General features: G+C 35.1%; 1 pseudogene; it reads right to left on the reverse strand.

Annotated features, from left to right (window-relative positions):
• Window positions 1–11,268: 11,268 nt before the first annotated feature.
• Window positions 11,269–13,806, reverse strand: LOC132038427 (ribonuclease 3-like protein 3; annotated as a pseudogene).
• Between the last annotated feature and the right edge of the window lie 684 nt (window positions 13,807–14,490).

Consider the following 14,490-nt stretch of genomic DNA (forward strand, 5'->3'; position numbering starts at 1 on the left):
GTAGTTCATTATGATTCTTCCCAAGAATCCACTAATAAGTTCAACAATCTCAACGATATTCCATCAGGTAAAACAAAAGGGCCCGATCCTTCTCAAGAATCCAATTACAAGTTCAAATCACATCAAATAGAGTCAAATAGCGATGAGACAAAATGAAATGCAATGAACATTATACCCTAGTATACATAAGCTCTTGCAGTATATTTCACGTGGCCCATGAGGGACTCGTGGGGTGCATATACTCACCCGAACCACATCTCGCAGATCACATTGGGTATCCAACCAATGTTGGCTATAACATCTTCACTTCATCCGAAAACCAAATCCAATCGGATCACATCGTACTATCACCATATGACACATCATATGACACACCAAGTTAAATATACCGTAGATATCATATGAAAACATGAAATAATTATGCAACCAACACGTAATTACATTGTAGTAAAGAGATGCTATAAATAGCTCATTGTCATTATTTAGACGTGTATTAGAGTGATGTGTACACAGTTAATAAATATCATGATGACTAATCAGGTTTGGCTACATCAAGCCCAAATATAACGAGACAAGTCAAATAAGTGTCTACCACCTAATGCCCACATGTTTTCATATTCTTGAATACGCCATTAATTACATGTTTATTAATTTATCCATAACATGACACGTGTACCCATGCAAGTGCTCATCACCTTACGAGCACGGGACTCCCATTTCCCCATTTCTCTCCTTAATTAGTCACACTTCATAAAGAGTTTAGTAAGTCTCAACATGACTAGCTTAGACTTGAAGTCCCAAAGTCACGAATGGACTTGCCCTTCGTCAACGCTTTTGAACGATCCCAATCTCGATCCGAGCGAAGCTTAAGTCTTCCCAAGCTTTTACTACATCCGTATTTAGCAAGCAAGTTTAGTCTAGTCAAAATAGTATACTCTACGAGGTTAAACAAGTCCAATGATACCTATATCGCTATATAAAATAATTTGAACTAAAAAGTCAACCCTTAGCCCCCGAGGTTAAAACTTGAATTTTATTGAAAATCGGATTACCCATAAACCAAATAACCTAAATCTCAAAATTCACCTAAATCCATTCACAAATCGACATCCAAATTCATGATTTAAATTCTCTTAAGCTTAGGGCTCAAATTCTCAATTTCATCACCCAAACTTGGAGTAAAACACTATTGAATGACAAAAATTACTTAAAAATACCAAAATCAAGGTTAGAATCTTACCCTCTTAAAAACGAGTGGATAGCCACCAAAATTGCCAAAATCTCGAGCTCTAAAACTCGCAAAATCAAATTATGAAATGTCAAGTCAAATTTGATTTAACATTTTGTGTAGGTACACCCTTCATCACGATCACAAGACCACCTTCATTATCGCGAAGGCTACCGACGCGAACCCCATTGCGAACGCACGAGCACCTCCGCGAACGCGACGCATGCGCCGACCCACCCTCTTTGCACACTATGCCTTATGTCGTGATCGTGGTGCCTTAGCCTTGGCCTTCATCGCGAAAGATATCCCTCTATCATGATCGCGGGCGGTAATTGCTAGCACCATACACCGATAAAAATCTCCCAAATTCCGATTTGATGTCCGAAACCTGCTCCAAACTCCCGTATACAAACCAAATATGCACATCGATCATAAAACACGCTTACGAACTTGTTGGAATGCTCAAAACACCAATTCGGTCGTCTTGACCCGATGTTGATCGGGTTAACTCAAATCCATCCTTAAACTTAACTAGTTTCTTAACCAAGTATTGAAAACACTCCCCGAGCCCCCCGGATCCTTCTCAACCATCTAACTAAGTCATCAAATAAATTATGGACCTATCGACCGTCGAGCTCGAAGCCGACTCGTTAACCCGCATGTTGACTTTGGTCAAACCTATTCCTTATTTAACTTAAGAACCTTAATTTAGTCTTTCTTCTCGATATTCACCCAATTGCCTCGAGAATCGTGTCATCCTCCCACGCAAGTCAAAATACCCTTTCAAAATTAAGAGAAGGATCATTTTAAAAAAGTTTACCTAAAGCTCAAAATGTCTGAACTCGGGAACCGTGCCACCCACTCCTTTCCTCTCAAAGGACTGCCAGAGAACCTCTTCACTAGAAACTGCACATAAAGTCATGACAAAAATCCTAATGCCACATAATTCAAATGCTCCATAATGTACTCCAAAATCATGTAACCTCCCATCATCAAGTTTTTTGATGATCCAGGAAGAGAGGCATTGGTTTTCGTACCAATCTCTAATTAGCCATTGAAATGTTCTGGTGCTTCACCGGAGACTTTTTCCGGAGTTCAGTTCCAATATCTTTGGATGAGATATTGGGAGTCCGCAACTTAAAATGACTTAAAATGATAACCCACAAAAATAAAAAATAAAAATTACAAAAGTTTATTTTTATGGACAAATTTTGGCAATAGTAGTTAATGGTAATGGTCACCATTAAGTTCAATTGCACACAAAATTTGTGCGTAATAACATTTAATAAAACACTCGACAAATTTTCCCCACCCGACGGTCCCCCTACATTTTTCGCCATTAACAAATGATTTATGAGTCCCACATTCCAAAAGTGTTGTCATTTTCGTCATTTTTTAACACGAAAGTCAAAAGATTTCAGATATTCAAGTCAACCAACGTTTCAAAGTGCTCGATTTCGAAATAAAGAGCCATAGAACTCGATTTTAAAACTCAAAAACAACCTTTTATTGAGGTATTTTACTATGAATTTTGCAATTACATTGTTAAATATATTATTATCCTAAGCATGATTAATGTTTAATAGTCACGATTTTGGAAAAAAAAATTATGCATTATTTAAGCAAGGCAATAGTGCTGTCCATCCAACCCCTTTTTAGATTTTTTATTTTTTATTTTTTAATTTTTTTAATTTGTTAATTGTTTGTTATTTGTTACTGATTTGTTAATTTTAAAGTGTTTGTTAATGATTTGTTAATTGTTTGATTATAGGAAAATATAATAATCTCCTAATAATATCTTTATTTGCTAATTATATAATTGTTAATTTATTTATTTGTATTTTTTTTAATCCATGATAATTATTAATGTGCTAATTGGTTATCTAATTGTATGTGTTAATCTAATTTTATTTGCTAATTAATTATCTAATTTTACGTGCTAATTAGTTATCTAATTTTATGTGTTAATGTGCTAATTGGTTATCTAGTTAATTATCAATTGCTAATTAGAAATAGTTAATCCTTAATATTATAAGTATTTGTTAGTTAATTGTAGTTAGTATAATAATTAATTAACAGTTATTAATTAGAAATAGTTAATCCTTAGTTTAGGATTGAACATCCTTAGTTTAGGATTAAAAATATCATTAATATAATATTAGTTAGTTAATTGTAGTTAGTATAATAATTAATAATTATAATTAGAAATAGTTAATCCTTAGTTTAGGATTGAACATCCTTTAGTTTAGGATTAAAAATATCATTAATATAACATTAGTTAGTTAATTGTAGTTAGTATAATAATTAATTAACAATTATTATTAGAAATAGTTAATCCTTAGTTTAGGATTGAAAATCTCCGCTTAGGATTAAAAATATCATTAATATAATATTAGTTAGTTAATTGTAGTTAGTATAATAATTAGTTAACAAATTTAGATAGTTAATATAATTTCCTGGTTAAAAGGATTAGTTAGTTAGTATATTTTTTCGATAAAAGGATTACATAATTAACATTACATGTTAATGATTAATTAAATATTATTAATATAGATACGATACCTCCATGGATCCCAACCTTCATCTAGGGCCCTTCGATCCATTAGTACTTTATTAGTAGGCTACTCATATAGGTCCTCACAGGGACGAGTTGATGCATTCCAAGACGCTACTCCGTTCCCCCGTTGACGTAATATGCGCGGGATTCTTTGTGGCTCACACCCACATCCTCGCGTCTTATATACTTTATCGGGTGGTACACCATTGTGTCTCTGCTTTCGGCCTGCACAGATTTATTGTATTGCTGCGACGGGCCATGGTTGAGCGATGGCGACCGGAGATCCATACATTTCATCTCCGCACTGGTGAGGTCACTATCACGCTTCAGGATGTGAAGGTCATGTATTGGCTACAGGTAGATAGGCGCTCGTTATATAAGACTGAGAGCCCACCGCCGCCGCCGTATCGGGAGTGTGATTAGGCTCAGCTCATTGACGTGCCCGGGGAGGGAGATACGGGGATGCACTGATGTCGATGATTTCCCTCTGTGCTCACTTGCGCCTCTTAGACATCGAGCATTCTATTGTAGACGGCACACCTCATGTAGTTTGTACTTACTCATTATATTCTGGGGTATCTTATTCCCGAACACATCAGGTTCCCATGTGAGCTTAAGGTATTTGCTATTTCTTGATGATCTGGGCGAGTTGAGATGTTATAGCTGGGGTGCTGCTGTTCTAGCTTACCTATGTCGAGCATTATGTAGAGCGTCTATGGGCGTCCATAGCGATGTCCCTGGATTTCACACGCTCCTCCAGGTAATATATTTAAGTATGTAATTTTTTTTATTCTAAATATATCTTTTTGAAACGATGACTAATAAAATATTTTTTTAATGACCCTTTCAGATATGGGTGTGGTCTAGGATGAGGCTTTTCAGCCACGGTCTAGGATGAGGCTTTTCAGCCCATAGCTACTTAGCCTCAGCCTGACTTCATTGCTGAGGGCATGCCCTACGCACGGAGACGGACGGGAGGCGTAATTTGAGATGTGGATACGCACCACAGTCTTCTTCCGTTCAAGGATCACCTAGATTGTATGATGACGAACATGGTAAGTTTTTTTGATTTTGTATTATTATCTTATTTTTTTTACTATTAATTGTCTTTTATTGTTTACTAATTCATTTTTTTACAGTTTTTTATATGGAGGCTGTATGATCAAATTTTGGATTAGTTACTGGCGTTTTGTAGGGCTGGTGAGACATGTAGAGGTCGCGGTGTCTCTTGACACACATGGATATCGTCGAGGATAACGCACCCTACCACGTCTTACGATAGTTCGGGCATGTACAATATATACCTCGAGTCGTCCTTTAGGAGTACGACCATTTTACGCGGGACGAGCGTGCGGCCGTCACTCCTACATACCTGGCCATTATGCAAGAGCAGATCCATCGTTGGGATCATAGGATAAAATGGACGCTAGCGGTACATATGACTTTATCCTGTAGTACACAAGGCTGGGACCCCCATCACAAAAACTTGATCGTTTTCCCCCCCCGCGGGGATCTGATTTTCGAGGGCCCCAGACTCACGGACAAGATGAGGCGTTGGGGAAGTTTACCCCACTTAAACTTAATTAATGTTAACCTTTAAAATTTTTTTAATCATTAATATTTGCAAACAAATACAAATTTTTCCCGGATAAGATGTTTGAAAAAGGACGTTTGGGAATAATTCCCAAGGATTCCCCCCAAAAAAGGGGGGTTTGTATCCCTTGAAAGCAAGAGCCAAGTGACACATAACCGGGGGGCCCCCCCGTATCCCGGGGGGGGTAAAAATTTCCCAAAAATCCATTGGGCCCCCCGGGGCGCGGGCATGCTCGGCTTTGCGGGGGTCCCGGGAAAATTCGGGGGACAAAGGGAGGGGGGGGGAGGGGGAATTGGGGAGGGGGGCCCCCGGGGGGGGGCCCGGGCGGGGGGGATAGGGGGGGCGGGCCGGAGGGGGCGGGCCCAGGTGGCGAAGGGGGGGCCTCTGCCCCGGGGGCCCCCCAGCCCCGGGCCCCCACCCCCCCCGAACATCCGTCGACCCCCCCAGGCCGGGTTTTACCACCCGCCCCCACCCCCAGGCAACGTCATAGACCGCGCAAATAAAAAGGGGGAAAACCGAGGCCCCCCACCCTGTGCCCCGGGTGCATCCCCAAAAACAGTTTTAAAGGGGTGTTTTTTAGGCGGGGTCACTACCAAATTGGGGGACTTCAAAAGTTTTTTGTTAAGTTATTTAAAAATTAAATTTTAAAAATTAAAAAGTTATACTAATCAATTTTATAATTTTTTTTTTTTAAGATCCACCCCCAAGGGTTTTTCCCTGTTCCCCGGGCCCCCCCTTCGCTCCGAAAACCCCCCCAAGAAGGGGCCCCTAACTCCTTTTACCCCCCCCGATTTTGCCCACGCACATTTTTTTTTTACTTTAAAAATTAATGAAATTTAAAACTAAATTAAAAATTTTTACAATTTTTTATATGTTATTTCGAGGTTCATCTTTTCTGTATATGGACCCAGTCTCCCCGACGAGACGGACCCGTCTCCCCGACGTTGATGAGATTCACCACATAGCGCACGTAGACCTGTGGTACAGCTATTACATGCTCAAGGGCGCAAGGAAGTGGGAAGCAAGGATGATCATGACATAAAGCATCCTATTATTAAGAAAGAAGAACGACGGAGATAATGACAAGGCGGCAGGGATCGCCTTAGGCTCTAGGAGGTTACTCTCTCTAAGGTTCCCATACATGTGGGACCCAAGGTTACTATAAAGGCTCCCACATGTGGACACATTAGATATTGTGTATATGTAAATAAATTGCACATTTTATGTTAATATTATATATTTTTGGGTATTATTTTCTTAATAATAATAAGTTATCTTAGTCTTTATTATTGTTTATTAATAACTCGTGCGACATCCTAAATTAATTATGAAAAAAATTTCAACATATTCGAAATAAAGTAATTCCTTGACTAAATAATAAAACGCTTAAATCAAAACCTTATAAAATAACACTTAAACCTAAATCATAACAGTCAAACAAAACTCACTTTTCGCACTTACAACTCCTAAAATGACGATCCAAACTTTAGATACTTGATGTTTTGAAATACATTATCGTTTCGTTAAAAAGATACTGTGCTCTATATAAAATATCATATTCCTGAGTCTTACATGACTAATTCTAGTCAAAGTATGGAAAAAATGAATTTCAAAACTTTTGAAATTATACAAAGTGTGGGAAAAATAAACTAACCCTATTACAGACATCACTTACTGCAATGATAGGACTTAATCGTAGTCACAAGCATCACATATTGCGCACTAATTTTGTGTAATATTTTGGATCAAAATCTCCATTTTTCGAGGTCATGGTTGCGACTTAGATATTGGTGAAAATAGTGTTTCATTTTGTATCGAGATAAGAAGTATATACTTTATAGGTAATGACGCTTAGCAATAATCAATAATGCAAAAATGGACTGTTTGTCACATACACAAGGTTCATCGTAAATAGTCTCCTTCAGAATATAATGAGTTTAAGACATCTATTGCTCCTTGTCACGAATGAAGAAGAAAAATTGTAAGATAGCTTATTAAATTAATGTATTTTTATAATTACATAGTGTCAATTATGTTTCTTCAAAACTAACACATGTTATTATTTCATTAGTCGATTTGACGTGTCAGTAGAGAGTGAGTTTTACGCACATGATTTCAGGGATATAGATGTTCAAAATACACACCTCTGCCAAACAAAGGGGTTTGAATGGTTATTAGCAAAACTAAAGTGTTTATCTAGCAAATTGGTGTCGACTTCAAGTGGTCATCGTGTATTTGGCCTTTTGTAATTGCAAAACATACAAATCAGAATTATTTTTTAAATGGAATACATTGGGATATTGTGTAGTGTAAAAATTCAAGAAAAGGAAAATGAGTATGTTTGAATAATTAAAAAAAAAAGAAAAAGAAAAAGAATAAGCATGATATAAAGGAGAAGCTGATTGAAGTGTTTTTTCGTGCTCGGAGCACCGTGTCTTACTCCATTCATATATGGAATGCCCCCGTAATTAACATTTTAAAGCGTCATGATCAATTATCAAATGACTCATTTTAAGGCCACTCAATAATGGGCCATTTATATTATTCGTTATCAAATTACTATCCATTTTTTCATTAACGCCGATTGTACAATACAAGATACGACACGTGACCTCCAAATAGAGGCCTACTATTTAATTAATTAACTAGCTTAATTTTAAATCCCAAATTAATAAAAAGTCCGACCCATACACCCGATCCACCCAAATTTTTTAACCCACAACCATGGAACCACTGTCCAGCAACATTGGTAACTAATGTTAATTTGTAATTAGGTGAAAATGCAGTTAATAACATACTACTTACATTAATCGTATAATGAATGAGGGAGAGGAAAATAAGATTGGATTTTTACGCGTTATAGCTACTTCTAATACATAATTAGTGGTAATAACTATCTTTTATTTTAATTACTAATAATAACTAAATACTTTTTAATTTAACTATTATAGACAATAAAGAATTTTCAATTACCATTTCACAAATACACCTATAAATTAGCACCCTAATCCCATATACATCCCTTTTAAATAACAATATTAATCACTTAATATACATTACCATTCTCTCCTTTTTCATAAATTCTTGCCTTTTAAAAATGAAAGAATCTGTGAATGCCCAGCGAAATAGTCGTCTTCTTCCTCTTTTCCCCCTTCTGCAAAAATTTCACTTCCATTCTCACCAATCAACAAGTTTTTTAGGGTTTTGAGAAAGTTTCTTGTGTTTTGTAAGATCTAAAATATATGTATTTGTGTACGTTCTATGATATAACTACCAATTGTTATGGTTGGTGGTGTATTTGTAAGTTTTTCCTATATATTTGTGTATTTTTTTCAAATTAATTCCATTAGTTCATCTAGTTTCAAATACACTGCAAGACGTAAATACATTGGTAAGTTTTCTATATATTTATGTATTTTGTTCAAATCAATCCCATCAAATACATGGGTGATGCAACTGTTACTCACACAAATACGAGATTTAATATAAAATACGTTTGTTCAGAAACTTCAAATACATTAGTTATGCTATCATATACATGTAGAAATAAAAAACGGAATCAATATTGAAAACTTCAAATATATTACCACTAAATACATGGGTGAAATTGTTACTCATACAAATACATGATATTTAATATAAAATATGGAGTTTGATTGGAAACTTCAAATATATTTAAGTTATGCAATCAAATACATGGGTAAATAAAAATCAATATCGAAAACTTCAAATACATCGTCGTTGAATGTTTTCAAATTTTGAATTTTTGATTTTTTACATTTGAATGTCAAGATTTGATTAAGGAATAGAAACTGCTAATGGAAAAAGAAATCTAAAATCCGATTTTGTAAGAGTAGGTAAAAATACCAATTAATAACTAATTAAATGATTCAATCGTTATGGCCTAAAATCAAGGGATATGTTTTCTTTTTTACTGTGTTTCAATGAATTTACACGCATCAAATACATCCGAAAAATACCTTAATTTGGGAAAACATAGCTACAAATGATAATATTTAAAAGAGAAAAGACATCATTTGACCCTTGAACTTGGCACGAAAACTCAGTTTAGCAACTAAACTTAACTTTTATTTATTTACTCCCCTTAACAACTTTCATCCCAATTATTTACCACCCGAGAGCCTATTTTCAAAGAAAAAATAAGAGAGTGAAAAATATAAAAATGGGACCCACATATATATATATATATAATTAAAAAATAATTAATTATTTTTCTCTCCACCCCCACCCCACCCGCCATCACCCCATCAACTCCCCCCCTCCCCACCACCACCATCTCTTCACCCTTCATTTTTTATTTTTCTCTTTCTTCTTCTTTCTCCTCATCCTACCATAACTATCGAGAACACCACATTTTTGACCACATCTGATTTCGTCATCACTCCCACCAAATTTCATCCCATTCCTTCTCAAAATCGGCCCAAATCGTTATTTCTGTCATTGTCGGGTTATTATTAATATTATTAAGAACTCCATTTTTTCCATAATTCATTATTCCATAACTTTATTTTGAAAGAAAACAAAATCAAAATCAAAAAACCAAAACGGTGAAAATGGTAAGAAAAGAATGGATGAATATACAGAGAAAGAGGAATTCAGGAAGAAGAAGGAGGGTGGTCACAAGGGCTGTAATGTGGTCGCTGGAGTGAGGTGTGGTTGTGGAAGAAGACGAAATGGCGTGGCGGCCGTATGGGCGTGGGAAGGGTCAGAAGGTATGGGGTTGCAGGTCGCTGGGGCAAGGTTAAAGGGCGCGGCGTCGTTGGGCGGTATAGTAGGAAGGGTCAGAAGGGTGCGAAGGCAAGGTTAAGACGCGTGGTTATGAACAATGATTATGGAAGAAATGGGTTGCTAATAATAATAATAGCCAACAGCAACAACCAAAATAACCAATTCGATGAATTTGAAAAGGAATGATGAAATTTACAAGCGGTCATGGTGGTGGCGTATTGTTTCATACAAGCATAGTAGATTTATGGTGAAGAAATAAGTGAAGAGAAAAATAAAATGGCGGGTTGGTAATTTTTTAGTATCGTTATTTGATTTGGCTTTTGTTTGCTGCTTGCAAGGCGAATGAGGTACAAGGCAATGGGGTTTATATATGTTATTATATATAAGGAGGAAAGAAGAAGAAAAGAGAAAAATAATAAAAGAAAAACAAAAAATGAAGGGTTAGTAATTTTTGACATGGCAATGACGTGGCAAAACGACGTGGCAACGATGTGGCAATGACGTGGCGCGAGTGTGTAATACACCTCCCATTGTGAGAGTGGTATTATATTTTGGGTGGTAACAATTGGGATGAAAGTTGGGTAGCGTTGTTTAGTTGCTAACAAGCAACCTAGCTGCCAAGCAAGCCTGGGCTTATGTGTCAAACGACGTTTTTTCTCTATTTAAAAGAGAAGCTATAAATGATGTGGAAACTACCATAAGGTAGTCATTTGAGTAATTTTACCAATAAGATTATGGTTGTGGCTTAAAAAGAATTTGGGTGGGTCGGTATGGTCGGACTTTTTAATAATCTCGAGATTAAAATTAATGATTTAATTAAATGACGTGAGCTCTTAATTGAAGGCCACGTCATATCTAGTATTGCAAAACTGCGTTAATTAAAAAATAATAGTATGATGAGCTATTTTGATAACGATGATGGCATTAAATGAGCCAAACTATTGACGAGCAGACATGAGCCCATTTTCGATAATTACCAAGATATTTAAAAGCTTCTTTTTCCTTAATTAATATTATTATCTCTAAGCTTGTTCCATCAATTGTCACTCTGATGACCAAGTAAGAGAAATGAGAGACACGCGCACTTTAACTAGCAAAAATGAGGCATTTCTGATTAATGGACACAACTGATTTCCCATTAGTACAAATAATATGAAATACTAATTTCAGCTGCGTTTCTCATCACAAGGGTAATCTAATCATCAACAACAGTGGCTCCAACACTCAAATTTCTGACAACTTGGTAATATGCATTGTGTGCAGCCCTATTTAGTGCAAATATTTTCTTTCCACTAGATTCTCCCTTCCCTACAAATTTTCCATCAACAAAAACTTCAATCTCTCCGGTTTTCTCCCATGTATCAACAAATTCTGCCCTCAGTCCATTCTTTTGACATAACTCGTAAATTTTTGTAACCGGATGAATCTGGAGTTCTACTGGAGTGATTAGAGGCTGCAACAAATCTTTTACCACCTGTCATCAAAATATACATAGTATTTCATCAAATATACATAGTATTACCTCCAAGGATGTAATAAATAAATATTGTATAAATTTGAAAATTATACCATACCTGCCAAGTTGTATCCATGCAGAAATTGGAGTCAATATAGATGGCACCAATCAAAGATTCAACTATATCTGCAAGAACTTTAGGAGGATCAATGAGACCTGCTGAATGTAATGGGTACTCCATCATTGCATCCCTGAATTCTTCTACCTGTGAAACACAACAAGCTAGTAGGCAAAACTGATACTCCACCCATTCTAATTTATATTATGTATTCTGATTGAGTATAGAGTTTAAGAAAGAAAAATAGATTTTTGAAAATTATGATCTAAACAGAATCATAGATATTTATGTTTTATCATCTCACTAAATGTAAAAGAAGAAGTTCAAGTGAAAATATTTTCAAATACTTATATGGTCTCTTTGAGAGTCAACGGTTCTCTTTTTGACCAAAGTCATCATTCGACTCTCTATTATGTTAGGTTCAATCGCTATGATTCAAAGTTGTACGTGCAAGAAATTTCTATACATCAACCAATGAATAATTTCATGTACTTTTTTTTTTTTTTTTCAAATTTACCTACCTCTTTAGTAGAATATCGTAAACATAAAACAAATTAAAAAGAGGTATAAATGAAATGAGTTTCTTATGGACTTAAATTAAAGGGTATATATTGAATTGATTTTGTTGTTATAGACTTACTTGTCTTTTTAAGTAAAGGCTTTTTGTGACGTAAATAGTGATGCAAATTGTATTTGATGGCGACTCTAGCAAGTTTCTCCGTATCTACATTGGCTGCTCTCAACCTTGTGAGTTTTCCGGGAGGTAGATAAGGATAATCAAAATAATGCTCCTTTGCTATTAACAGATTCAAAACAGAGTCACCTACAACGGATATTAGTTCATGATTTAAAGTCAGTGTTCACAACGAATATAGACACACACACACATGTCGTCCCTACGCGTATTTGACTTGGCACTAAGTTTAAGAAGAAAAGAAAGACTTTTGAAAAATTTAATCTAAAACAAATTATAGATAGCTACAAATCACATAGCTACAGAAAAAATGATAAGTTTAGAATTAACTTATTTTTTATAGAACATGTTATTATTTTTGAAGATAAAATTGTGCCACATAATATGGGTCAAGAAAAGAGTGTGTGTGTGTGTTTATGTGTGTATAATTGTACATATCATGTCATGTATATGAAATTCAAGATAAAAAAAAGCAATAGATTCAGTTGAAAGACCAATAGAAAAATTAAATTGCTCAAGATCTGCTTCTAACCTATATACTCCAATCTCTCGTATGGATACAGCAATTTGCTTCAAAGGAAGAATGAGTAAAAGCTTGATGTAACAAGTCGCGGTTCTTGAATTTGTATGCTATTATTTCCTCCACTTCCTCCACTAGCCTCTCCCATTGTTTGAGAACATGATTGTCATCATCATCAAGTATTAATTGGTTTCTAATAATTTCTTCTACTAGATGAAGGTTTTGTGATGACGGAGTATAAAGAGAAACAAGGTTTTCTACCTTTTTTTCTTTTATGGCTATATATTACCAAGTAAAGTAAGGAGATTGAATGGCGGTCTTCAAGAATGGGTTTATATAGGAGGGATGAGAACACAGGATTTTTAGCCATACCTAATAGCAAGAGAGATAAAAGAATTCAAGGAGACCAATATATATATCACTTTCATTAATTAATTAGAGTTATGTCTAGATTTTCGGAGATGAGTTGTAGACGAGCCGGGTCAATCAATTCATATATTGACGATTTTTCATTAAGGTTTTATTTGTTATCTCATGCAACAAATATTATCCAATATTTTTTTTTTTTTAAAGTTCAATTAAATATTTAAGGATGAGATGAAAACAATCGGGAGCATACAGTTTGCCTTATTTCTTAAGATTCTATTATCTCTCATTTGTTACGTGTTAAATTTTCTTTCTCCATTTGGTTTTAGATTTTGAGAATATAATTAGAATAATTGATTGTATTACATTTGAAGAGTAGATTAATGATAAATCTGATTGAAGAGTGAACACTGACAAAAATGGCATCGGGTGCCGGTTCACATTCATGGAGGCTTTATCCTCCACTAATTGCTTGAGAAGCTAAAACCAGTGAATTTAACTTTCAACCTCCACAAATTACCCATTTTTTGTAAGAGAATTTATTTTTAAAATATACAAACTTTTAGAAAAAAAACTATTTAGCTATATCTGATTTATTTAATTTCACGCGGATAAATTTTACTGGTGGGTATATATAGGAGGGATGAGAACACACGATTTTTTAATTTCTTTAATTAGGACTAGATGCCAATGGAGTGTGAAATCAGGACGTTAAGGTTTCCTATTAAATATAGGAATCGGAAAACAGTTCGGTGGTTGATTTAAAACCTGAAAACTATCGGCACGTAGTAGTTGACTTTTATAATCTTATCTTATACTATTAAAGAAAAATTCTAAAAGAAAATCTTTCCAAAAGTATTTTTCAAGAATTATCTCACTGTCCAATGCTCAAAAAATATTAGAAACTTTTTTTGGATGAACTACGGAGATAATCTAAGTGAAGAAATTAGTCTTTCCTCTTTTAATGAAGTGTTGGTAACCAGAAAATAATTTATTTTTTGTAAAATATTTATTTTTATACCAAACATACCCTGATTATTTTCTTTATTAAGGAATGCTGCTTAGTTTCTTGCTGCTTCTTGCTTTTCCAAGCACAATTAGCAATTATCATGCTTATATATGTTCCTTTAATAAATGCTTAAATTTGCTACCGACAGCATGCTAATTGCCTTTCTAGCTTGGGGTATGTAAAATTATTAATTTGATCC

The sequence above is a fragment of the Lycium ferocissimum genome, chromosome 11 (assembly GCF_029784015.1).
Source record: "Lycium ferocissimum isolate CSIRO_LF1 chromosome 11, AGI_CSIRO_Lferr_CH_V1, whole genome shotgun sequence".
In the NCBI taxonomy this organism is placed as follows: Eukaryota; Viridiplantae; Streptophyta; class Magnoliopsida; order Solanales; family Solanaceae; genus Lycium; species Lycium ferocissimum.